General features: G+C 36.6%; 1 protein-coding gene across 2 annotated transcripts in view; it reads left to right on the top strand.

Moving 5' to 3' along the window:
• Positions 1-26,453, top strand: part of COX7B2 (cytochrome c oxidase subunit 7B2) — a 358,064-nt gene that overhangs the window by 92,178 nt on the left and 239,433 nt on the right. The window lies entirely within an intron of this gene.

The following is a 26,453-nucleotide window of genomic DNA, read 5'->3' as shown; positions in this document are numbered from 1 at the left end:
CACCCTTCCTCCTTCATAACCTCTTTACACACAGCAGTCATATTGTGAAATGGCAACTGAGACTGTCGTTCTTTTGCTTATTATTCCTCACTAGCTGCCACTCTCATTTAGAGGTAGACCAAAATTCTTGAAATTCTTGACCACATGGCTTACTGTTTCACCTCCTGTAAGTCTTTGTTCAAATCCCATCTTTTCCATGAGGCTTTTCTTCAAAACCCAGTTCCAAATTTCACACACTTCTTGAAGTCCCTATGCCCATCCCCATTGTTTTTCTCCATAGCATTTATCATTTCTGCTACACCGGGGGATATTTTATTCATTGTTTTTGCCTCCCGCACTTGAAAGTATGACGTAAGACAGAAGAAATTTTACTTTTTTATTTGATCATTTCTATATTCACATTACCTGGACATATAGTAGACACAATAAATATTTGTTAAATGAATATTTTTCATCTTTTTTAAATGATTTTTATTTTTTCCAGTATAGTTGGTTTGCCATGTTCTGTCAATTTCTACTGTACGGCAAAGTGACCCAGTCATGCAGATATATATACATCCTTTTTCTCACATTTTCCTCCATCATGATACTCCTGTATATACTATTATGGATTAAGTGTTTGTATCTCTCAAACACTCATATGTTGAAGTTTTAACCCTCAGTGTGATGGTATTTAGAGGTGGAGCCTTTGGGACATAATTACATTTATAGGAGATCATGAAGGTAGAGTCCCCTTGAAGAACAAATATCTTTATAAGAAGAGGTGACCAGATCCCCCTCTCTCACAGTGGATGCAGAGGACACAGTAAGAAGGCAACATTCTATAAGTCAGGGAGGGGGCTTTCATCAGAAACCAAATTGTCCAGCACCTTGATCTTGGCTTTCCCAGCTTCCAGAATTGTAAAAAATAAATTTGTCTGTTGTTAAGAAATAATTGTTTTCTACTCAATCTGTGGTATTTTGTTACAGCAGCCCAAGCTAAGACAGATTTTGGCATTTGCAGTGGGGTGCTGCTGTAACAAATAATTGAATATGTAGAAGCAGCTTTGGAATGGGGTGATGGGTAGTGGCTAGTAGAGTTTTGAGGAGCATACTATGGGAAATTCTGGTAAGTTCTCAGATGCAAATGATGAATATGTTACTAGACACTGGAGGAAAGCTGATCCTTATTGTAAAGTGGTAAGGAATTTACCTGAACTATGTTCTAGTGTGTTTTGGAGGATGGAACTTGTGAATGGTGCAATTGGATATTTAACTGAGGAGATTTCTAAGCAAAGTGTTAAAGGAGTAACTTGGTAAACTGCAAAGAAAGAGAGATACATTGAAGAAAGTATTGTTAAGCAATAGGCACCAGAACTTGAAGATTTGGAAAATTCTCAGCCTATTCTTATTGAAAATCTGAGAAATCACGTTCCAAAGAGAACACCAAGGATGTCATGGGACTATCACTCTATAAAGTAATGGATAGAGCTTATGGGATTATAGTTGCAGAAACACTGCCAATTTGAACTGAAGAGGGCAGAGATGGGATGAAATGAAGAAGACTGTTGGACTCTGGATTTGATAAGGGTGGGACTATAGAGTTATTCAGCTGTGAATGTGTGCTCTTCTTCAAAAAGAGGGAAAAATTTACCCCAAAGGCCATCCACAGATGGGACACTGCTTCAGTTTCAACAGACCAGATGACCTCCACTTGAAGTCTTGGGACAGGACCACCCTGTGGAAATGAGGGACAGAGCCATGGGAACAGGGCTACCACCCCAGTGAACCTGGAGGGCAGAGCATCAAACCCAAGAGGATTATTCTCAAGCCTTAAGATTTGATGGAATTTTCTTTGCTAGGTTTTAGATTTTCTTGGGAGCCATCACCTTTCCCTTCTTTCCTATTTCTCTTTTGGCATGAGAATATCAGTACTATATCTGTCCTGCAATTGTGTTTTGGAAGCGCAGAACTTGTCTGGTTTCACCGCTAGAGAGGAATTTTGCCTCACAAGAAATCAGACCTTAAGTATCATCTATATCTGATTTAGATGATATTGAAATTAAGCTTTGGGCTGTAGATTTTAGTATTGACGCTGAAAAGAGTTAAGACTTTGGGGGCTGTTGGGATGGAATGAAACCATATTGCATGTGAAAAGGACATGAGCTTTGGGAAGCCAGGGGCAGAACAGACTGAATGTCTGTGTTCACTCAAAATTCAGATGTTAAAGCCTTCACACCTTATGAGATGGTATTTGGAGATGGGGTCCTTGGAAAGTAATTATGCGGGTAGGGTATCCATGATGGAATTCATGTCCTTACAAGAAGAAAGACCAGACCTGCTGTCTGACCTGTGAGGGCACAGTGAGAAGACAGCTACCTGCAAGCCAGGAAGAGGAACTGAGTAGGTCAGCACCTTGATCTTTGACTTCCCAGCCTTCATCTAGAATACCTGTTATTTAAGCCGAGTAGCTTATGCTATTTTGTTATAGTAGTTCAAGCTAACTTAAGACATATACCCTCTTAAAATTTAATGAAACTCTTTAAAATGCTTTTCTAGGTTACCAAAAACATTTCCTCAGACTTTATCTTTACCATGCAAGAGGATGAATCTCAGGAAGAGATCATTTCCAAATCAGTGGACTTTGAAACATCATCAGAGATTTCCTGAAAACTCTTAGTTTTTAATTATGTAGACATAAAATTAACTACTACATGACTTTGTTTTCAACCTAGTAGATGAATTTCCTTGCGCTCAGGAACAGGAGTCTCTTAACAGTAGGGTAATTGTATTAAAGATTCATGTTTTTCTCCCTTGGAGTAAATTTTCCAAAAAGTATAATTCTCAAAGCCAGAAAATGCGTTTTTAAGACAGTTTAGTATCCTTAATTCCATTTGGACTAGCTTTTCTCCATCGCATAAGCTTACTAAGCACATACACCTCATATTCACTCTGAATGGTGCAACGGTCTTTGTATATCTGTAAAATGTTTGTATTAAACAGGCATCCAGGGGAAGGGCATAAATAGTAAGAATAAATTGGAATATTACCTTAAAAATAAGATTGACTAGGACCACCGTATTGCTATCTATTGCAGATTATTTGCTTTTACATGTAGGTCACAAGAAGGAAAATAGACCATGGAGCTTAGATTTTAAGCCCGCTATTGTATGATAATCAAGAGAAACTGTGGCTGTGTGGAACAGGATTCTTGGACATCCTCTCTTGCTTTTATAGGGTCTTGGTAAGGGATGTGGTTCTCAGCGCTCCTCCTGGGTACATGGAGAAGTCCAAGGCCTTATTTTATTGCTCCGTCTTCAGCGGTTGAAATGAAATGGCTAAAGGAAGGAGACAGAAATCCAAGAGGCATTATTCCTCTTTCATTTTCCTTCTCTATGATCAATCAGTCACCAAATTCAGAAAAAGCTGATCTTTCTTGAGCCTCTCCTCTTCTCTGCATTTCCATTGCCACCACCTTAAACTTGGAGTCATTTCCTGCTGAGTTTGTATTACAGCAGTGCGCATCTTGCTTCTGAGTCCGCCCCTTTCCACATTGAAAATATAGTTGTCTTTCTGTAACTTACAGTATCATGAGATCACTCTCCAGCTTAAAATTCTTTAGCGGCTCCTTATGGCCATCAGGAGCTGGTCCAAACACCTTAACAGGAAATGGTAAATGATAAAATAAGTCCAAAAAGTTACACTTTTGCCATCCTGACAACTTTGCTGTTTTATATGAAATGCAGGTTCCTTAAAAACATCTTTTTTTTTTTTTTTTTTTTTTTTTGATCCCTTGCTTTCCTGGTGCTACAAGCTTGAGCTTTGTCTACTAGATAATCCTTTACTGCCCTGTACTCAGAACTGGGGGCATTTGCTTTTCAAGCTGTCTGTAGTTGTCTCTTGACAGTTTTCTCCAAAGGACTACAAACTTCATGAAATCAAGAAGTATGTCTTTTTCATTGTTTTTTCCCCAGAGCACAGGAAAATTCCTAACACAGTATGTAAGGAATATAAATGTTCCTAGGAATGTTTATGTAAAATATGTTTTTACATAAATATTCTTCAACTTAAATAAATATTCTACTATCTTCCTTAAAATTGCCGATTATTGGCAGCTTGTCTTTTGACAATGACTTGGAAATATTGATGGCCATTGTTCTGCTTAGTATTTTAATTTTCCACCACTTTCAGTTTTCTTCAAACACTTCAGGTAACAAGGATCTCACTGCCTCTCAAGGTCCCTGTTTCCTCATAAGATCTCTTTAATATTTATAATTGTCTTCTTCATGTTGAACCAAAATCTACTTCTAAAATTCCCTTCTAATTTGTCTTACTTTTGCCCCATTGAACCCCATCTACTGTTCTTTCAGACATCATAAATAATGGAAGGTTTTGGCTTTCTTATGTATCCTGCTACTGTAACAGATTTTACTTTGTATGTGAAGAAACAGACATTATTCAGAAGTTTCTTATTCATACATAATGCAGGGGGCTGTTCATTGCAATATGACCCAATTAGAAAAAAGCATTTAAATAACATATTTATCACTGAACAGTAAAAGATTATGCTAATGTAGGTCATGTACAGTTATGTGCAATATACTTAGGGGAAATGTAAAATTCTAAAAACTGGGCATTATGCTTTCCATGATGAAAGATTTAAAGTCATCCTGAAGTACAGCAACTTTTTGCAATTGCATTAGAACACCAAACTGAATAGAGATGATTCTTTTAACAATATATGACTCTAGTGCTAGAATTTGGCTCCAGAAAGCCTGATACTCGGGTTTTCAAAATATAGTCTTATAAGATAGGCTTTTCATAACATACTGGAAGTCCTAATTGTACTTTCCCGTAAAGAATATAGCTTGTCCTTTCTTAGTCATTACCTTTAATAGAATTAAAGAAAGGTTAAGAAACCATGTATATTTATGTATATTTTTAAGTATCAAGCAGTATCATGTATAATGTCTAGAGTAGGGGTAATTATGTAGTTGAGGTAACAAATTAGAATATTAAAATTTACAGAAACCTAATTTTATTTCAAATATTTAGAAATATCAATTATCTAATAATTAAATGATATATCTTTATACTTCAAAGTAAATATAACCTATCTTCTGATATAATGCCTTATGTTTCCAAGTGAATGACTTCCTGTGTTAATTAAATAGTGAAACTGTAAATTTTACATTTAGTTAAATCTCTGCTCCTTTTAAATTGTTTCCCTTTTGGAGTCAGGAACAACCATAGGAAAAATAGTCCCTTCACCACTCCCAAGAGGGTTTATTATCAGTTGCCACTTTTACACACCAGTACTAACATCTGAGGGAAGGAGAGTTCCGGGTAAAAATTGAGCTTTCAGAATAGATGGAGATATCAAAGAGGACCAGGGTGTGTAACAGAGAAGGAGAAGAGAAGTAATGGGTAAATTCTCTATAGCTGTCAGTCTAACAAATGATCGTTTACAACTGGAATTAAGGAAAACAGACAATGGTCTACCAATGGAAAAGGGTAAGACAGCCATCACCTCTCCTTTAAAGTCAAGTACTCTACTTTGGGACAACATGGTAAGACTATCCACAAAAGATTTAGAGAGGAAAATTGGTGATAGGCATGAAAAATTAATAAAACTAGAGCACTGAAACAGTACTGAGTATAGGCAGATGGGGAGTTAGTATAATTTCTCTAGATGTGAAGACAAGGTCAGGCAAATTTAAAATCCAACACAAAATCATTGAAAGTAGCCATTAAGAGAGGAATTAGACCCTAAGATAAGTTTAAATTGTATGGCTAGCGAATGCAAGTCAGGAAGGTGGTGTTTTCAAAAAGAACCGTCTGCAGAAACTAGAAGCCCCTTTCAAGAAGGGAATAATGGCTATTTGAGTTATCAAAAATATTAAAAGGTGAATGTCTTGACTGAAAGGTAACCATGGAGAGCATAACCTAACCAAGTCTGTATCTGACTCTTTAGAAAGAAATTTTTAATGGGCTGGATTCCTGAAAAACCAGAGCTTGTGAGCAAATAGCCAGGTTATTCTAAAGGGAAAAATGGGATGAGGGAATGAAGAAAGCCCATGTTTCCAGTTACTGTAGGAGGTATAGCCTTTTCTGGATCATGAAATTAAGTTTAGTCATTGTCTGTCTAAAACGTCCATCTTAGTCCTTTTGAGTTACTCTAACAAAATACCACACAGTGAGTAACTTATAAACAACAGTTATGGAGGCCAGAAGTTCTGAGATTTATTTCTCACAGTTCTGGAGGCTGGAAGCCTGAGATCAGGGTGCTAGCTAGCATGGTCGGTTAAGGACCATCTTCTGAATTGCAGACTGCCAACTTCTTGCTATATCCCATTCATGAGGGCTCCATCTTATAATACCATTACTTTGGTGGAGGTTCAGGTTTCAATATATGAACTTTACAGGGATGCAAGCATATAGACCACAGCACCATTCCTCTAGATAAAAGACTTACAGAGGCTGTCCATAGACTGAATGTGGCCCCTATATGTGTTTTTATCTGCCCTTCACCTTGTTTTTAGAAACTAAACCCACTTTTAAAAATCAGAATATTTCACATTCATAATCTCTATGTTCAGTTTCTCTTATAAAATTAAATCTGGAAACCCAAATCAAATTCTAACAAGGCAACAGTCAAGTACAGTTTTCTTTTGTATAAAGAACATGATTTCATTATTTTACCACTGTTTCCAACATAGCCTATTTCTCCCCAGCACTAAAGCTTGGTGTTAGTTCTCAGTTTTTATCATGCTTACACTATGAGTTTTCTTTGTAACAGTAGAAAAATATTTTTCTGTGCCCACGTCTCTAGAATGGAAAATCCAATCAGAGTAAAAATAGACATTGTATTTCATGTGTTACAAGAAAACAGAAACTATATGTATTTTTGTTGAAGTGTAAAAATATCCTACCTTACTCTTATGAAAACCTTTAGCCCCTTTGCCATGTTTCTATTATTTTTCTAGAGTCTGTGGACATTTAAGTCCATGCCATATACTCTAGACTCAACAATCCAAAATTTTTAAAAATAATTTTACTTAAAGCTCATAATTTTTTAGGTAATTCAGTATCCTAGAACCTTGACTTATAGGGAATAGGTGCCCTAAATATTGCACTGCAAAGGCACTAGCAATAAATCAAACAGGTATCTAAGATTGTGAGTATGGATAGTATAACTTGAACATCTGAAACCTAAATAACCTGCATAAATTGCTGGGGACAAAAAAAAGGACTTTCTGTGCTAATGAAGATCAGGTGCTGGATTGCAGTCACTCTCTTAAGCATCTAATGTAGCTACTATTCTGTTCCTTGTCATTTCTTTAAATGAAAAAATGCATTTTATTTCTTTGAGTTTTATTTTTTTTCACATCAACATCTCTGAAATTAGTTTATCTGACAATGTATAATTTAATGTGGCAATATTATCTTTTTAAATCTCTAAATAATTGTTGTTATATTGATATCATCTAAACAAAGAGGAAATTAAGAAATACTCACTGCCTTAATATATACACTTGAAGGTCCTAAATAGTAAGGAAAATTTGCTAAAGAATTCTGACATAGCAGCAGCTAGAGAAGGGAAATGATTTTGGAAAGGTAATTTTTCAGATCACTTCAAATCAGTTATGTAGGCAGTTGCCCTACTTCTGAGTGAGGCTGACCTGAGTGTATTGTCATTGGCCACATTCTTAATTCCAAACTATTTTGTTTTCCCTAATATACTTCAGGAGTTTGAATTACCTTCTTTGTGTAGCCAAATTATATTCAGCCTACATAAAGAGACTCAAATGTTCATTTAAATAAAACCTGGATAATCAGCTTGTTGCCAAAGTCATTAATCATTTGTCTATTTTGTTTGTACACAATATATCCACACACATATTTGGATGCAACTTCAAATATAAATATTTGAGTTCTCCAGTGGCTTCATACTTAGTCCATAAAATTGCAACTTTGATTTTCCACGCAAAAAATCATGTAGAACATACACTTTATACCTGTCTTGTGCTCGATCTCTTGTCTTAAATTCCTATGATTTGGCATGGATGGAAAGGCAATTGTTGAGGTACGTATTAAGTCTGATTAAATAAGGGTGAAATTTGATTGAATCAGGATCATCATGAACTCTGCTAGAAATGGTCAGAGACAGATGAGAGGCCTTATTTTGTGCGTGAACGTTTAAATGTTGTAGTACTCTTGAAACTATATCAAAGACAGTTTAAAGAGCAACTAGACCCACTTGGGTCATCATTGGTAGGAATAAGATTCTATCCTTGTGTCTTCCTCTAGGACCGTCTAACATAAAAGATCACACACAAATGAGGAAACAGGAAATGCTTTTTAAGTTCATGAAGTTATATACTTTATTAAGAAAAGAAACTGGGAGTTCCCGTTGTGGCACTTCAGACACAAATCCAACTAGGAACCATGAGGTTGCAGGTTCAGTCCCTGGCCTTGGTCAGTGGGTTAAGGATCTGGTGTTGCCATGAGCTGTGATGCAGGTCGAAGATGTGGCTTGGATCTGGCGTCACTGTGGCTGTGGTGTAGGCCGGAAGCTGTAGCTGTGATTAGACCCCTAGCCTGGGAACCTCCATGTGCTGCGAGTGCGGCCCTAAAAAGACAAAAGACCAAAAAAAAAAAAAAAAAAAAGAAAGAAAGGAAACTGAAACAAGCAATTACATGTAATCTATATGTCTATATGAATATGCTTCCATTTAACTGATGTGACATATGAAAACTTCAATATATATACCCCCTTTCCTTGTCTTCTCTGGTTGGCGCTATAGCTGGACACCTATTTTGACTTAGCTCTGTAAAAATTTATTCACTCCGCAAACATTTGTTGAGAACTTTTATATGCAAAATACTCCATAGGTGCTAGGAATTCAAATATGAATAAAAGACTCCCCATTATCAATAAGTTTATGATTAAGTGGGAAAAAATCAGAAGGCAGACCTTGTTAATAAATTTTAAATTATGCAATTATAAAGTTAAAATTCCTTTTATTCTCCTCTGCTATATGCTGTATTCCATTGTCACCTATTCCTACTCTCATTAAACCTCTTATAAACCATTTCCCCTTAGACTACAATAGTTATTATTATCCTTATTTACATATGAAGAAAATGAAGCAAGGAGAATTTGCAACCTGCCCAAGGTCACATAGTTAATAAAGTTGCAGAGCTGAGATTCGAATTTCCTGAATTCTGTACCCAGGATCATACTGCTCATATGGTTATTTGCAGTCTCAGCAAGATATTTTTTTTTGAAAAAAAGACAGTAGATGAATATATGACAGTTGTGATTAAAGAGATCAGTAAGGTGCCTTAATAGATGATGGAATTTTTAGGTCTCTTATAATTTAATCTTCTCAATAACTTAAAGTTAGAATTTCTGATCTCTCCTGGGCTCCCTTGATTTTTAATCCCTAATACTTCCAAAGGTCTGAGAAGGGCGTAACAAAAAGCAATTCATCATGTTGGCCAGCAGAGATCCATATTTCCCTGGGGCAAAGCAATGAACCTTTGAGTTTCAAATAGCTTGAGATATTGAGTCCAAACATTCTGATTTCAGACATAAAACTAAAAGGAACTAATAGTCTCTGGAAAATGCATTCTTAGCCTTAAGTCTGTTCACACTTTCTCAGTAAGAAACAGCAGTACCGTAACACATACAGGAACAGTTCATCTCTCTCCCCGTCCTGGGACCAGGAGAACACAGTAGGAATGATTGACCAATTAAAGCAATATAATCTATATGTAGAAGGAAGAGGAGACTGTGTATTTAGTAAAGGCCATTTCTAATGTGCCTCTGGAAGCTGTGCCAGATCTTTAATGGATACCTTGGCTGCATGAAAACAGTAGGAAACTATATTACACTCCAGATGCTACCATTTAGGTGGCCCCCTGCTACTGGTTCTGCTGACAAGCAAGTTGTACACTTAGAAGGAACGGCTATCTTTTAGGGAGCTCTGGCTTCTGCTGGCATAGCATTCTTTTTAAAGCTTTTTCTACTCACTTAAAAAAGAGGCCCTGATTGAGGAAGGGCTGAGGCCCTGCTAAGAGAATACTCAGCTTTCTATGTAAATAACTCATCTGCTTTCCAAGAAGTTTTCCTATGTTTGATTTGCAAACAGTTCAAGTGACAGAAATAAAGGGCTAGAATGATTTTAAGGGTCAAAAGAAGGAGAAAATCCCTGGAGGCCCAGTTTAAGTCATATGTTACTATAATTTGCTGCCATGTATGCTCACCAGTGTGGTTCTGTGTTCTCTTCTAGGCATCTGAACACATCAAAAACCTTTCTTAATACTTTTTTCTTTGCTTCTCTCTGCTGAATTTTGAATAATTTCCTCAGAGTTATCTTCTTGTTGACTAATTCTCTCTTTAGTTGTGACTAATGCCACTAAACTATTCATTGGGTTTTTAATTTTGATTTTTTATATTTTTAGAAATTCTTTTTGGTTCCTTTTCACATCTCCTTAGTGACTCTAAATAGTTTCTTGTTCACAGTATATGTTTTAAGATTTTTTAAAAAGTATTTGAATATAATAAATATGATTGTCTTAGAGACAATCTCTGATAATTCCATTGTCTCAGGTACTCATGTGTCAGTTTCTTCTCTTATTTCTTCTGGTGCCTGCCTGTGGTGCTTCATTTCCTTTGTGTTCTGTACTTTGTTTATGAACTGCTCATTTTCCTTTGACTTTTAACTGTGAAAATCCTCCAAGATCTGGGATAGAAGTGTGTTCTTCCAGAAAGGGTTTACATTTACTTCTCTGAGTCTAGTCTCTAAATTCTAGTCTCAGTTTGAGGGCTTTCAGACTACTAAGACCCTGTGAAATTGGGCTGTAAACCTGCAGGAGGCCAGTTTGTAGTTCTAAGATCTTAATCACCATTTTTAACCAGTGCCTTCTAGGCAGCTTCAAGGTTTGAGAGAGTTAGTTTGCTGGCAGTTTTCCACCTAGTGGGTTATTTTTGGCCCACCCTTTCCCTGAAGATATAACCCTTTAGGATCACAGTTGTAAGAAGGTAGATCTCTGCCTTGGAAAGCTTTTGGCTTTGGATACTAGTTTCCATACACAGTGAAACCATGAAAACTGAAATCCAGATTCACTTGGGGAAGAAAATCTCAGAATAACTGCTGGCCAACCTCCTGTGCCTATTTGACTGGGTTCCTCTATTCGTAAACCTCTGTTTTGAGATATATTTGCATGAATAAATATACTTCCATGTATCATGCCATATTACTGCAAATATAAATCTTAATTAAAAGTACTCTGGGGAAGAAAATTTGATCCAACAGCAGTTTTTATAATTTCTCTCTTTTGCTGAAATAGAATGACTCATTATTCTTTTTCTTCATGTAATACCAGCTTTGTTACCTCCACTTTCTGGAGATGGAATGACATTAAAGCTTAGTCAGAAAACACATGCAGACTATCTGCATGTTTAGGCACTTGTCTGAAAGCAGAGACATGAAACTGACTTGCCATCTAATATCTGCAAAATATATGGCTGAGATAATGGCTCTTTTGAGAAAGATAGATAGGTTTACTCTCTCCAAGGGTCCTGCCACCCACTTCTCTAGATTTCTGTACTCTATGACTCGCAGTTTAGAACATTAGAAAGCAATATGACTAGGCTAGGTTGTCTTAATTGTTATAGGAAAATTTTCACTGCACTTTGATTGAATGTTACCATAGTTTTTATTGGATGACAAATGTTGTACTTATAAATAAAATAAAATATTGTACTTATAAATAAAATCCAGAATCCCTTTGAGGCCTGCATGGTTCTGCATTACTGGCTTATACTGGTATTGCCTAACTTCTCATGTGCTGGCTTCCTTCCCATTTACAATCCTTGAATCACACTGATCTTCTTTCAGTTTCCACTTCAGGGTCTCCGTGTGTGTTGAACAGTTTTAGAATTTCCTTCTCCTTCTATTGGAACATTTCTAGTCATTTCTGGTCTCACCATAAATGTCTTTTGCTCAGAGAGATCTTTCCTGCCCACTGATTATAAAATAACTTTAATGTTATCAATACTTGGCATTTTTATAGAATGTATCCATATTATAATTATATCTGATTGAGGTTGTTTAATGATTTTCCTTCTCATTGATTTGTTTAAGCTCCTTGAGGCCAAAGAATTTTTTTTTAACTGCTATTTCAGTAATTACTCAAATGTACAAATAAAAGCACAGCATAAAATCTCGGTTTCATCTGCTCTAAAATGAAAATAATAATTAACTTCCACATTTTATAATAGAAGTTAAAGGAAAATGTTGGTGTAAGAAATTCTAAAATGCATATATAAATATTCACTAAATGGCATGTCATGAACACCACCACCAACAATAACGAATGTATATATGTGCTTCAATAAATTCAAAATGAAGCATATCATAGACCTAGTTTTTTGTGTGTTTATTTTTAAGTAATACAATAAATAAGAAAATATAAAGATCTCTCTGAGGACAGTTTGAGCTGATAAGAGAAAGATGTGTTAGAATTGGCTATGTGAAGTAAAGAATAAAAATTAGCACACTGAGTGGAGAGAAGGCATAGGGGTTCCAGAAACTGAAATAAACCTGCAGGTAACTAGAATGTAGACACTGGGTAGAAGGTTTGTATAAAGTATTGCTGATTAAATGGTCAAGGATCATATAAGACTTACAGTCTTATTGTTATGGTCTGAATGTTTCTGTCTCCTCAAAATTCATATGTGGAAGCCCTGACCCCCAATATAACTGTTTTTTGGAGAGAGCCTGTAAGGTAATAAAGGTTAAGTCAGGTCATAAGGGTGGGGCCTTGATATGATAAAGTTGGTATTTTTATAAGAAGAGAAAGAACTAGAGCTTGTTCTCTCTCTGCCATGTGAAGACATACTAAGAAAAGGTAGATGTTTTTAAGCCAGGAAGAGAGCCCTCATCACAAAACAAAGCCCGCAGGACCTTGATCTTAGAATTCCCTGGCTCCAGAACTGTAAGAAAATAAAATTCTGTTGTTTAAGTCATGCAGTCTGTGGTGTTTTTTTTTTGTTTTGTTTTGTTTTTTTTTTTTTTTTTCATGGCAGCCTGAGCAGACTGGGATAGTCATGTCAAAGATATAAGTCTTAAAAACAATAAGAAACTCTTGAGTGGTACTGTGTCCTGACCTAAAACAATTTGGCCTTTCAGCATTGTCGGGTTCTTTTGGTAAATATTTGTATTCACTAATAGTTTGAGTAGATTGTTCACTGGACAGTATTATGTTCTTAAGTATTGAAACTCTTCAACTTGATACTATGAAATAGATGGAAGCGAATAGAAAGAAGCCATCAGAACAAAGATTCAGGCACTGTCCTTAGGCACTTTGGTACACTTCTTACATTAAAACGGGGCCAATGAGGGAGTTCCAGATGTGGCTTGATGGTAACAAACCTGACTAGTATCCATGAGGATGCAGGTTTGACCCCTGGCCCTGCTCAGTGGATTAAGGATCCAGCGTTACTGTGCACTCTGGTGTAGGTCACAGATGTGGCTTGTATCCTGTGTTGATGTGGCTGTAGCATAGGCTGGCAGCTGCAGCTCCGATTAACCCCTAGCCTGGGAACCTCCTTATGCCACAAGTGCAGTTCTAAAAAGAAAGAAAAACAACAACAACAAGGCCAATGATACTCTTTTCAAAGGCAGAAGCAGCCAACTGGATAGTTGAATTTTATAATAGAATTCTGTATACAGTAGACAAACTCAGGACCAATAGAACTCTAGAAATAAAGTGCTATTCCCAGTTTATCAGGCCACTCTGCTTGCCAGATTCTCATTCTTCATTAATGCAAGAGTATTAGTCCTGGCGTAATATTTCTAGTCAACCATGTATCTTGAATATAACTCATCAGTGGGAAAAATTATTTCTATAATAGGTAATATTATAGAAGCTAATGGGAGAGGAGACATCCAGTGGAGGGGTGCATCATTGGTGTTACTGTAGCTGAAAAGTCAAGAGAAGTGATTTAACACATCCATGTTAGAAGCAGAAAGGCCATTATTGCTCCTTGTAATGTCTATTTATATAGAATGATGAGGTGGAAAGTGGATGAGATGCAAGAAAATGAAAGGAAGCTCATGAAGTGTCGAGGGCTCATTCATTGTTGTTTGAAACTAGATTCCTTTTTCCATGGGATTGTGTCCTTCTATACATTCTCACATTGTGTACAGTTCACTTAGTATAAATTAATGTTTTGACTTAAGGTATCATTGTTGTTTTTCTGGGACTAATTTTTCAGTCAAATAGTTAAATGTTTTACGTAGGTAATCCACTACTGTTTAACGTAGGTTGTTAGTTTTGGACTTTCCCAATATTTTGGCATTTACCATTTGTAGGCTCTTAACATAATGTATGACATTTGTTGTAAGGGATACTTAAAGGGAATACCTTTGTAATCTAGTTTAATCCAGCCCTGGATGAAGCCTGTATGTATTTAGGAAGCATGACTATGATTTATTTTCACAGTATTAATCCAATATTTTATTAGTTACTCTCTCTGGCCTTTTAATGTGAATTATAAAATTATAGGTGACACTGCAAAATCATAAACTATGAGGTAAAAGCAGGAAATTGCTTCACTTTGGATATTATTAATTCAAAATACAATTAGATTCTTGCAATCTTAACTCTGATTATTTTGTGTTTATCCAGTCTATAAATTGCCTGCTTTTGTTCTCAAAGAAGTCTCTCAGGCTTGTCTGCTATTATTTCTCAGTAACATTAACAATACATTTTTATGATGATCACAATATGATGTTCAATTAAGATGAAAATGTATTATAGAATTGGCAAAAAGCCAGAAGGAGCTTTCTTCCAATATGATGTTTATGTGCTACTGTGATGTGTGCTCTTGTTATGAATTTGACATTAAAGGAAATTCACTTGATTTATACATGATTGGATCTGAAGGTCACCTTTAAAGGGGAAGTGTTTGAAAATTAAATTTTAGTCTTGCTAGATGGAGAAAAACCCTTGATAAACCATTCCACCCTCATTCCTTTACATCTAGTTGAAGTTCATTTATGAACTTATTTAGCTCATTCGTCCATTACTCCAGAAAGCTCTTCATAAGCTGTTTGGATGGGGAAGGTGCCTCTTAATTTTGGTGGCCTAGTATCCTGATCATATCTGTTGCAACACTTTTCTCATCGAAACCTTATGATTATCTCTCTCCCACTGAGCAATCTTAGAAAGAATGGACCTTTCTTATCCATTTTTGTAACTCCGGTGTGTAGCAGGCAGCAGTCACATAATAGGAACTTAATTGATTCATTTTAAGCAACAAAACAATCACATTACTATTTAGGATTTTCTAGAGGATCTTTTTATTATGCTAAAAACTTGAAAGGGCAGCTTTCAGTTCTGGAAATAAGTATCAGAAAGAATAGTGTACATGCACTTATCCTCACACAGTCCTAATTGCTCCTCATACTGACTTCTCTGTGCCAGTGCAACATGATACTTGAAATTTTTGATACAGAAACACAGTGTTAGAGATGGAAGAAACTAGAGAGAATCTACTTCACTGATCCCTGTCGTTTAATAAATGAATCTCTGTGTTTCCACTCCCACTCCAATGGACCTATAATTGAATTGATTTTTTTCTTCTAATATAGTGGACATCTTTTGCATTTGTTTTTGTTTGTTGTTTTAGTTTGGGTTGGTTTTGACCATTCAGTATGTGTTCCACCCTCTGGTTACAGCATCCTATTGCTCAGTGTGCTGATTCTAGAAAAGGGCAGAGGATTTAGGGTCCATACTTGTATCCATACTTAGATCTCTTTGCCTCTTGTAACTATATTGTTTTAGAAAAATACATACGTATGCTTGGTTCTCCCTCAATTAGAATGTGAAATCAAGGAAGGAGTCTCTCAATCTGTGTATTTACTATCCTCTTCCCTTCCTCCTATTTCTACCCATGTTCTTCTTCAACATATATTTATAAACCCAAGTCATGAATGACCAGTGACCAAAATATGACCATAAGCATTAAATGGCAACTTAAGTCATGTCCGAGTCTTACGATTTGGATTCAAAGAATGTGATAAAATAGATAATATGTGTAAGAAGCACACATAGTTCCAGCATCAGCAATGGTTCTGAGCAGTATACATTGTACATGTAATCAAAATTTTGGCCTATTTGTATATAAATCTTACCTTTCCCCTTAACAAATGTTCATATGGTTAAATTATGCTAATTTAAGAATGCCCTTTTAGTCTATGAAAATTTAAACTACGTTAGATTAAAGAGAAGTTTTAAAAAGTAACCTTTTTGAGGAGTTCCCATTGTGGTGCAATGGAAACAAATCCGACTAGGAACCATGAGGTTGCAGGTTTGATCCCTGACCTTGCTTGGTGGGTTAAGGATCTGGCATTGCCATGAGCTGTGGTGTAGGTCACAGACGCAGCTTGGATCTGGCATTGCTGTGACTGTGGTATAGGCCAGCAGCAACAGCTCTGATTAGACCCCTAGCCTGGAAACCTCCATGTGCCGTGGGTGCGGCCCTTAAAAGCGAAAAAAAAAAAAAAAAAAAGTAAACTTTTTGAAACCAGAATTCTAATTGAAAATCTAGGATTTCAAAACCAAAATCTGTGTTCTCAGTTTCCATTGCGTATTTTTAGATGGGTAACCTTCTTCAGATTTGCTTTCTTCTTTAACCTTCTTCCCTCAGGAGCTTAAAAGAAAAACTAAAATGAAATATAAGTTCACTAAAGCAGGCACCCTGCCCCAAGGTTTGGCAGAGTGCATCCTGTCTCACTGTTTATTTTGAAGCATTTACAAGAAAAAAAAGCAGTTTACCAAAGATAACCCCTCTGGCCAAAGTCTTTCTCACTTCCAAATAACGAATCTTAAATGGAAGAGAAAAAAAAGAAAAAAATGCCAGCATCTTATTAAAAGTTTTCAAAAATGTTTCCCAGAATTTTATGAAAGTGAAAAGGAAAAGGTAAATTATACTGAAAGACATAACTGGCCTGGTAAAACAACTTGCAAAGTGATCATCGTTACAACTTCAGGGCTCTGAAGGGCTCTTCTCATCAAATGGATTTTCTCTGCAAATGCTCCATAGGTTGCCCAGGCGATGGCAATAACAAAAGCCTTACTCATAAGGGTTTTATTTACAGATGTATTTTGAGCAGAGTTTAGGAGGGCAGAGATAGTCCAAGTTGGAAATTTAAAAATCTGGAATTTTCAGAAATAAGGAGGAAAAGATTATTTTGCAGCTCTAAATAGTCCAATTTAAATTTAGATTTGATCAAAATTAACTTCTGGAGTTGACCCTTCCTGGCTTAATTTTTGATTAGCAACTACAAACATTCATGAAAAATGGAAACACCTGGTCAGTGTTATCTTTAAAGTGTACTTGATATCTAAAAGTTAAACATTTTCTTTGCTTTTATATGACTATATCAGTGGCATACCTAGATTAAAGACGGGAATGGCTTGTTCATTTTCATTTCAAGATCTAAATGAAAGTTTCAAATTATGCAATGAGGGGTCATTGGTGCAACTCTAATGGGCATTGCAGAATCACGCAGTCTTTGTACTCACAGAGCATTTAATGAATAAAGGTAGATGTGGAGAGGAGAAAAACATGGGCACAAATATTAAAGCTGCAGAAGTTAGAATCACATAATGAAGGCTAGAGTTAATTGCTGTGAGTATTTTTAAGATACCCTAGGCTTACCACATACTCTGTACTCCCTGAGTCATATGTTACAAGTCCCCACAAGGAAGTGATTTTGTTTGTGAAATGCCTCTTGGAGTTATTAAACCACTTTAAGTGAGTACAATGATGTAACAACATTGAGAACATAGAGCGGTCCTTTGATGTTCCCCAAAGCGTATTCTGGAAAATACTAATATGGACACATGCTCCAGAGGGAAGAAAGTATGGCTGTTCAGCTAAGTTTGCTAAGCACCACGCGGCATCCCTCTCAGAGAACCAGTATGCATTAGCACCATGGAGGTTTGGGAAATACTTCAATAAAAAAAGCACTTGACTTTTTTACCTGTGTATTTCCCAAACCTAGATAATTCTGAAGCCATTTTTATAAGTAACACTCAATAGCATCCAACAGAACTAGTGAAATAGGCACATCTTTGGGGAAATACTAATAGAAGGTCACTTTACAATTGTAATCAGTGTCAAGCTAGTTAAGCTGAAAGATAAATTATGTATTCCAGTCACTGGAATGGAATACTCTTCTTTTAAACTTGATAAAATAAATTCTCATATTCCAGTTTGTATGTCAAGTTCTGAGAGTTCCATGGGCATGAGGTGGATTCTTGGAGGCTGTTACCTTTAGGTGCCTGTGCAAAAGAATCGTGATCTGACTCTGAAGAAGCCAAGGACTGGATGCAGAAATATGATGACTGCAGAAATAAGAGACTGACACATTTTGAGATCTTAATTGAGTGAACTGTCCAAGTTCATGTCATTATCATTACTCATTAACATTGCGTTATTCCCCTGCACACTCTCCCCCACACAAGAGTAACATCTAAGCTGCAAATTTGACCCCATAACTCATGTTCCTTATGTCTTTCAATGTTTCCATATCATTTTCTGGATAAGATTTTCAAAGTTTCTAGAATTTAGTATAACCACAATCTCTTTTCCAAGATTAAGTTGGAAAAACACTGTGCATTTATCCAGATGTTTTGATTTGCTGGATCCACTGAAACATACTCTTCTAGCTGGACCCGACTACAATAATCAAAGAGTCATGGAATGCAGTTAATATAAAATCTTTCGAAAGTTAAGCATAGAAGCCTTCTTTCTAACACTTAGTGTACTGCCTGAAATAACAAGGTCACCTATTGCCAGTGTTTGAAATGTAATATAATAATAACATGGACATCCACTTTGAGGAAACTTGCTGGGCCTGCTAAAGTTTAGTAGAAAACAAAATAAGAATTATTGCACAATCATGCCATTGACTTGAAGTGTGTCACGGAATAAAGCCCCCAGCCTCTGTTACTGTTTTGTTCTCTTACACATAGCTGTCAGAGAGAGACAAAATGAGCATAGTTGAGAGTACTTTGTGACTAAAGAAAATATAATGGGCACTTAATAAGTGAACCACATTAATGTAATCAGGTTCATAAAAAGAATTACCTGAATGAACACTGTGATTATCCCCAGGATGGGCATTACTGAATACTTATAGCATTCTCTATCCGTGTGGCTCAGCCAGTGGGTTATGGATCCGTATTGTCACTGTAGTGGCTTGGGTGGCCGCTGTGGGGCAGGGGTCTGTTCATCTTGGCTGTGGAACGGATGAGAGAAAATATATCCCTTCTATCCCTTCACTCTCCCGGCAACATTTGCCATTCGAGGACATCTGCTGGCAAATTGTCCATTCTGTCATTTCTCCCCCTGACATAATAATCCGCTACTGTAATCTGCATTTTTATTTGTTCTGGTAACATCCATTTATGAAACTTTTTAGACTTAATAAAGTGGCATAAGCCATAGCCTTAAGCAAACGATTGTACCATTCATCAATTTCGTGACTCAGGAGATGATACCCTTACGTATGAAATAGAACCATTGTTCAGCATTTCCACCAGCAGCATTGCTTCGTGCAGGGTTCTCAGATTTCCTGTTAGGAAAAGGCTGAAGGCTTAAGAATTCGTGATGGGGGTCACTGCACCGTGTACACTTAATCCCTCCTTGAGAAGCCTAGTTTTCTGAGAAATACATCAGTGAATGGGAGACACTGCAGGTTATGTGCATTTTCATTTCAAGATTGCCTTTTTACTGTTTCTTATTTTGTGTCGATATTCTGAAGCAGTGAAAGGAGAGTAGAAGTGAAAATCAGGTGGAAATAAAGGTGTTATAGTTGAGTAATGGAGTCTAGGAGTCTTAGCTTTGAAAGTGTATCTTTGTTATTCAGTAAAACACGTGTTACCGGTGCTTTTAATGGTTTTAAATGCTGCCAAATGTTTCTGTTGACTAACTTATTCCCAGAAGGTCCCTATCACTTTTCAGGTCACTCAGGTACTGCTTTCTAAATTACCATGGTGGTGAATTCAATTACCACTGTACTCTTTCAGTGGCCTAAAAGAATAAATGGTCTTCCTAAAATGTTTTTCTCCTTGGAAAGGTCTAGAGTATTAGAGCTGGATAGGACCTTAGAGATTATCTGATTCAGTGTTCCATAAACTTGTCTAATGACGAGGCTCTCTTGAGAACTTGTTTAAAAAATATAGATTCTCAGGCTACTCCCCTGGATACTCTGTTACAGTATGTTTGACATGGAGCCCAGGAATCTACATTGTGTGACAGAGATTCTGGATAACTCTTAGGATCAGGCAGGTTTTCAGAAAAGCCAAATTAGTTCCACTTTTTAATTTTACGGATGAGGAAGCAGATGCCTAGAGAGATTAAGTGATTCATCTAAGTTGTATTGCACAACATTTGAAAAATTGAGGTGAGTTCACGAAAAAAAAAAATATTGATGGACAACCTTCATGGATCCCATGGTGTATCTTTATCAGAATTAAAGCCTTCTGTATTGAATTAGAAGACTGTGGGAGAAGTGACAGGAAACACTCTTCTCTGTGTACAACAGTGGTTTTCAACAGGGAGTGATTTTGCTCTGCAAGTGACATTTGGTAATGTCTGGAGATAGATTTTTGGTGTCACAACTAAAGAGAAGGAGGTAACTGGTATGTAGTATATAGAGGAGAAGATGCTGCGAAGTGCCCTGCACTGCACAGGACAGCCCCCACAACAAAGGGTTACTTGGACCACAATGTCAATAGTGCCCAGGCTGGGTAACCCTGATATTAATTGCTTCTTGAACATCATCTCCCTGTGAGATACTTAATGGTACTCTCTGGGCACATTTGAGAAGTAGGGCACAGTTTCCAATTTTCTTCCTGAAATTAGATAGAAAGCCTTATATCAGAGCTAAGCAGGTCATTTATTGGTCCATGTTAGGCTATACTTAGACTGGATGAAATTGATTTTTTTTTCTTTAGGACCATACAAGTAAATCCTTTTAGGATTCCTCCTCTTTCTTCTACTCAGGTATCTAGACCTGTCATTCCTAGCACACCTCAATTATATCAGCTTTGACCTTACTGCATCCTGTATCTAGATCACCCAAACTCTAATTCCCTGGGATCAGCTAAAAGCTACAGTGTCAATGTCTGCTGATTTTTAAAAGAAATTGAAACAGAATTTTGGTCATAATCTTAACCAGAGGTTCAGTGAAGAGAATACACAATTTACCTAGAGTAATTTATTTTTCAAAACAGTATGATTTACTTTTACTAATATTTTTCAATTCTATCTCCTGTCTGTTATCAGTACTTAATTCAGATCCTCATCTTTTTAATGAACCATTGAAATAAACAGTTAACTGACCTCTTAGTTTTTCTGCCACTTTTTCTATCTTCTTGCCATTTCTCCACCTAACCTATTTGGGCCACACCTGCAGCATATGAAAGTTCCCGGGCTAGGGGTTGAATCAGAGCTGCAGCTACTGGTCTATACCACAGCTTATGGCAAAACCAGATCCTTTAACCTACTGAGAGAGGCCAGGGATGGAACCCACATTCTCATGGATACTAGTCAGGCTCCTAACCCGTTGAGCCACAGTGGGAACTCCTTAACCTATCTTTGTAAAATGCTTTTTCCTTTAGATTTTTTCCCATCTTAACCTTTTCCTGATTAAACCAATATGTAGTTTCTCCTAACTTATAAGAATGTTTCTCAAATTTGGATCATATAGGGTATCTTTTAAAAGAAGAAACAAAATTATTTAATCTCAACTTGTACCACCTTAAGTTATTTTGTTGTAAAATCACATGTATGTATAAACATAAAATTAAATTCATCCTCTTTATGTTTAAGGTGTAATAAAAGTCTGAAATCAAAACATATTTTCCAGTTTAAAATGAACCAAGCTATTCAATAAAGAGCATTCAAATTTGCAACATTAATTCAGTATGACAGTTAATATTGTCCTAAAACTATATGACCTTGCTTTCAGTGGCCTTAAGTTCTTTTATTTTCAAGCTGTGGCATCACTCTGTTCGTCTAATTCTTCATTCTGTTCCTGGCATGAACACATCATTTAAATGTAGAAGCTGCCGCCATTCTCTTCACATTAGCCCAGATGGATAAATGTACACTAAAAATGCAGGACAAAAAGGCACAGGAAATTGATAAGTTACATCAGTCAGATCTCATATTATTTTCTTGTATTTCTTCACATTATTGTGAAGATTAAAAGAAAAAACAGAGGCAGAATTAAGAATTCTATTTGTTAACTCACAGAAAAGGCTTTGAGTCTGAGCACTGTTTTCTCAGCAGTGGGAAACACTGACCTGTAGCACTGAGTCCAAATGCCATAGCATGTCATAACCAGAAGCTCTGAGTGTGCCTTTCCTCATCCCTCCAGGCTCATCTGTGGGTATTTGCTCCACCAACACTTATTACTTAGTGTTACTGCTCTCATCAGGCTATCTTGCTCCCATGCTATTTCAGCTCTCTACCTGCATTTTTTTCCCACCATTTTTGTTTTTTATGTTTCTTTCTTTTTTTTTTTTATCCCCCCTTTTAAGGGTTGCACTTGCAGCATATGGGGTTTTCCAGGCTAGGGGTCTAATCAGAGCTACAGCTGCCAGCCTACACCACAGCCACAGCAATGCCAGATCTGAGCTGCATCTGTGACCCACACCATAGCTCACGGCAACGCTGGATCCTTAACTCACTGAGCGAGGCCAGGGATCGAACCTGCAACCTCATGGTTCCCAGTTGGATTCGTTTCCACTGCACCACAAGTGAGCTTATTTACAAAATATAATCAGACTCACAGACTTTGAAAAACTTATGGTTACCAAAAGGGACAGATGTAGGTGGGAGGGAGAGACTGGGGGTTTGCAATTGGCATAATGCATAATGAGGTATATGGAATGATTGGCCAATGGGGATCTGCCATATAGCACAGAGAACTCTACCCAATATTCTCTGATAATCTATGTGGGAAAAGGATCTGAAAGAGAATGGATGAGTGTACATGTACAACTGGATCACTTCGTTGTACAGCAGAAATTACCACAATATTATAAACCAACTATACTTCAATAAAACTTTAAAAAATGAAAAAAAAGGTCAAGAGGAGAAATATATGCAGAAATATATTCTTCTGTATCTTGACTATCAGTATACACATCCTGGTTGTGATATTTTACTATAGTTTTGCAAGATATTACTATTGAGGGAAACTGGTAATACATTGGATCTTTCTGTTTATATTATTTCTTACAGCTGCATGTGAATCTATAAATAACTCAAAATTTTAACATATATAATTTTAGGAGTTCCTGTTGTGACTCTAGTAATGAACCTGACGAGTATGCATAAAGATGGCAGGTTTGATACCTGGCCTTGCTCTATGGATTAAGGATCCAGAGTTGCCGTGAGCTATGGCACAAGTCGCAGATGTGGCTCACATCTGGAGTTTCTGTGGCTGTGGTGTAGGCTGGCATCTGCAGCTCCAATTTGACTCTTAGTCTGGGAACTTCCATATCCCATGGGTGCAGCTCTAAAGAAACCAAAAAATAAAAAATAAAAAAATAAATATATAATTTTTTAAAAAGATATAGTGGAAAACTGCACTGGATTTTAGAATCAGACAACTTGAGTTGACATCTTTTCCTGTCAACTAATGGAGATAAATAATTGTCCTCTCACACTGATTTTGCAGATGCACAAAATTCTGGTATGATGTTTGGCAAACAGGCATATATTCAATAAATATTAGTTTCCTTCCTGCATTATTGCTTTACTTCTTTTTATGGCCTTTGGTGATTTAAAACTATTATTGTTACCAGTGGAGCTTCAAATCTATATACCTCCTTATCACAGTTAGATTCAGGTCCGGTATTAGTTCTTTTCTCTGGACTGAGCTTCAACATTACTGTATAAAACAGATGAGACAATCACTCTTTCCTTTTCATCCTCATAGGATACTTCCCTCCCTTTAACTATTTATTTATATTTATTCAAAACATATTTCTTTTCTTTTTTGCCATAAGCATGAGAGAACCTCTACTTTGTTTTTATTACCTAGAGAAATCTGTCTTCTTCCATCTCTTTGTAGTCTCTTTTCATCAGAAAGCATCTACTTTGAGAAGCATTTTCTTTACCTGTATTATATTATTGAATTTTCCTTTTTTTGTGCTTTCATATGGATATTAGAATCTGTAGTTTAGGTAATAGGCTCAAGACCCTTAGATAACACAAAATCTATTGTAGAAGTAAGTCATGTGGAGTTCAGAAAGATGGAAAATTTCTCTAATCGTTGTGTTCCTAGCTCTTACATGTGCTTTAAAAACAAAAATAGATAAAAGGTAGGTATGCAAGCAGCTGCCTCAAATGTAGCTGATGCTGACAAGGAAAAACAAAATAGGAATGAAAAGGCTGCAGTTTGTTTATTATAGGATGAAATGCCAGCTATAAACTATAGAAGGCATCCCTAATAGAAAATTCTTAATAAGGAACCCTTGTTGGCAAAAACAAATTCAGACTAGATGGAAAAGAAAAGCTTCACAGATAGAAGAATTGCCAAAGGATGAACTAAGCTACAAAGGAATATGATCGATGGCACTAAAAACAAAGTTTTTGAGTTTCAAGGTAACATCATGAGGATAGGATTAAGGAAATCAGTTTGTCATAAAGCAGCAGGCATGAGCTGATGACCCACAAGAGATCCCTATTATCACAAATTATTCTCTGGTTCTGTGCCTTTCTAAGGACTGACAGCCTTGTGTGGCATAAGTGTTTTGTATTGGATTATGGCTGCACCTGTCATACACTGATCCATTTTGCCTTCAACCAAATTAAAACTGTAGTGCCTTTTGGTGGAGAGATTCATGACTAACAGGAAAAAAACTTTGAATGTTTGGAACATCAGAGGAAATACAATTGGTTCTGTTTTTGCCTTGTTTGTCACAATCACGCAGAGTACCACTTTACCATCTGGTAACAAATAAAAGAGAACCTTAGGGTCTTGTTTTTTAAGTTGGGAATAAAATCATTTGAGTTGGCAAATCTCAATGAACAGTTATAAGTTTATAAGTTCTGACCTCAGGCCCTTTTGTATCCATGTTGCCTGCATTTGGGCCACAGTTAACATATGTCATTGCTACAGACAGCACTGTTTGACAACTTGCACAAAGAAGAGAAATGGACAGAACTCTTCCATGTGTTTATGCTTCTACATCTCTTCTTCAACATAACTATCTATTTAAAATATGTAATTATTAGGGCTATTATGACATGTACTTTTGGTTTCATGATTTTTTGGCTTATTTTCAGTTGGTTTTTACTTCTTATGAGGATACCAGCATTCATTTATATTTCAGATTGGTTCACAAATGTTCTTTCTGCACTTTTGTGTCAGCTACTCTGTATGCAAAATTACATCCTTTGGTCTTGAAGATTTTGCAAACTATTGGAAGAGCATGTAAAGATAATTCCTCAAGAGAGTGACATGGCACAAGATGAAAGAAAGTATTTGCAAAAGACATATATGATAAAGGACTGTTATGTAGGTGCATTGGTTGTAACAAATGTGCTACTCTGGTTCAGGTTGGAGAAGACATTCACATGTGAAGTCAGGAAGTATATGAGGACTGTGTACTTTCCATTTAATTTTGTTGTGAACCTAACACTGCTCTAAAAAAACAAAATAAAGTCCATTTTTAAAAATGATAAAGCCAATGCAGCATGTCAAATGCTGTGAAAGAAGGGTTGTAACAAGTGTATAAGCCCAGAAAAAAAGGGGCATTGTCAGCCTAGGGAGGTTTGGAAAAGAATTCATAAAAGCAGTGGCTTTTAGACTGGGATTTAGAAGGCAAGTAGAGGAGTTCCCTATGTGGTTCAGTGGGTTAAAAATCCGAGTGCAGTGGCTCAGGTTGCTGTGGAGGCGAAGGTTCAATCCCCAGCCCGCATAGTGAGTTTAAGGACCCAGCATTGCCACAGTTGTGGCATAGGTCACAGCTGCGGCTCAGATTCAACCCCTAGCCCAGAACTTCCATATGCCATGAATATGGCCATATAAATAAATAAATAAATAAATAAATAAATGGCAAGCTGAATTTTACCTGTAGGAAAATACAAGTCAAGAATTACAGGTAGAGATAGAGAAGTGGAGAAGTGGGGAAGGGAGTTAAAAAGAAGGGAGACAAGGAACAAGGGGAGGAGGAAAAGTTATGACATACCCTGGGAATGTCTTGTCATTCAGACTGAAACTGGAATTTAAGTAGACATAGGCAGATCATTGGCCTAGTGAGGCATGTTGGGGATTTTAGCTATTTTATCAACTAGACATTATTATCTCAGTTTGCCATTGAAGAAACTAAGTCAAAGAGTGGTTAACTCACCACCCAAGTTCATA

This window comes from Sus scrofa, chromosome 8 (assembly GCF_054392235.1).
Source record: "Sus scrofa isolate SSC_HxYL_T2T_F1_AM1 chromosome 8, Sscrofa_HxYL_maternal_Yorkshire_Landrace_v2.0, whole genome shotgun sequence".
In the NCBI taxonomy this organism is placed as follows: domain Eukaryota; kingdom Metazoa; phylum Chordata; class Mammalia; order Artiodactyla; family Suidae; genus Sus; species Sus scrofa.
The sequence above is the reverse complement of the archived record's forward strand: the minus strand, read 5'-3'. Positions and strand labels throughout refer to the sequence as shown.